A 2,119-nucleotide genomic window follows, 5' to 3' on the forward strand; every position below is an offset into this window, starting at 1 on the left:
GTAAGTAGGATCTCTGTTGCTAATACTTGAAAGATAGTTTAAATGTTTTAAAATTATGAAAGTAATTTGTTTACAAAAATAAGTAGGATCTCTCCTTCTGATAGTTGATTGATAGTTTAAATGTTTTGAAATTTTAAAAATAACTTTTTAAGAAAAGTAAGTAGGATCTCTGTTTCTCATACTTGAAAGATAGTTTAAATGTTTTAAAATTATGAAAATAATTTGTTTACAAAAATAAGTAGGATCTCTGCTTCTGATAGGTGATTGATAGTTTAAATGTTTTGAAATTTTCAAAATAATTTTGTAAGAAAAGTAAATAGGATCTTTGTTTCTCATACTTGAAAGATAGTTTAAATGTTTTCAAATTATGACAATAATTTAAAAAAAAAATAAGTAGGATCTCTAGGATTCTGATAGTTGAATAAATAGTTTCAATGTTTTGAAATTTTTTTGAAATTTTTTTTTTAGAAAAAGTAAGTAGAAAATAAATTTGATCTCTGTTGCTATTGATAGTTTAAAATATGAAAGATAGTTTAAAATGTTTTAAAATTATGAAAATAATTTTTTTACTAAAATAAGTAGGATCTCTGCTTCTCATAGTTGATTGATAGTTTAAATGTTTTGAAATTTTCAAAATATTTTTTTAGAAAAAGTAAGTAGGATCTCTGTTTCTGATACTTGAAAGAAAGTTTAAATATTATTGAGATTATGAAAATAATTTGCTTACAAGATAAGTAGGATCTATGTTTCTGATAGTAGATTGATAGTTTAAATGTTTTAAAATTTTAAAAATAATTTTTTAGAGAAGTAAGTAGAATCTCATTTGCTAATACTTGAAAGATAGTTTAAATGTTTTAAAATTATGAAAATAATTTGTTTACTAAAATAAGTAGGATCTCTGCTTCTAATAGCTGATTGATAGTTTAAATATTTTGAAATTTTAAAAATAATTTTTTTAGAAAAGTAAGTAGGATCTCGGTTGCTAATACTTGAAAGATAGTTTAAATGTTTTAAAATTATAAAAATAATTTGTATACAAAAATAAGTAGGATCTCTGTTTCTCATGCTTGAAACATAGTTTAAATGTTTTCAAATTATAAAAATAGTTTTTTAACAAAAGTTAGTAGGATCTCTGTTTCTCATACTTGAAAGATAGTTTAAATGTTTTCAAATTATGACAATAATTTTATGACAAAAATATGTAGGATCTCTGCTTCTGATAGTTGATTGATAGTTTAAATGTTTTGAAATTTAAAAAAAAAATTTAAGAAATATAAGTAGTATCTTCGTTTCTCATACTTGAAAGATAGTTTAATTATTTTCAAATTATGAAAGTAATTTTTTACAAAATAAGTAGGATCTCTGCTTCTATAGTAGATTGATAGTTTAAATGTTTTGAAATTTTAAAAAATAATTTTTTTAGAAAAGTAAATAGGATCTCTTTTGTTAATACTTGAAAGATAGTTTAAATGTTTTAAAATTATGAAAATAATTTGTTTACTAAAATAAGTAGGATCTCTGCTTCTGATAGGTGATTGATAGTTCAAATGTTTTGAAATTAAAAAAAAAAAAACTTTTTTAAGAAAAGTAAGTAGTTATTTTCGTTTTCTCATACTTGGAAGATGGTTTACATGTTTTCAAATTATAAAAATATTTATTAACCAAAAGTTTAGTAGGATCTCTGTTTCTCATACTTGAAAGATAGTTTAAGTGTTTTCAAATTATGATAATAATTTTATTACAAAAATATGTAGTATCTCTGCTTCTGATAGGAGATTTGATAGTTTAAAAGTTTTTGAAATTTTTAAAAATAATTTTTTAGAAAGTAAGTATGATATCCGTTGCTAATACTTGAAAGATAGTTTAATGTTTTTAAAATTATGAAAATAAATTTGGTTACAAAAATAAGTAGGATCTCTCGCTTCTGATAGTTGACTTGATAGTTTAAATGTTTTGAAAATTTTAAAAATAACTTTTTAAGAAAAGTAAGTAGGATCTCTGTTTCTCTTACTTGAAAGATAGTTTTAATGTTTTAAAATTAAGAAAAAAATTTTTTTTGACGCTAAAATAAGTAGGATCTCTGTCTTAGCTTCTGATAATTGAATTTGATAGTTTAAAT

The sequence above is a fragment of the Populus alba genome, chromosome 14, assembly GCF_005239225.2.
Source record: "Populus alba chromosome 14, ASM523922v2, whole genome shotgun sequence".
Lineage (NCBI taxonomy): Eukaryota > Viridiplantae > Streptophyta > Magnoliopsida > Malpighiales > Salicaceae > Populus > Populus alba.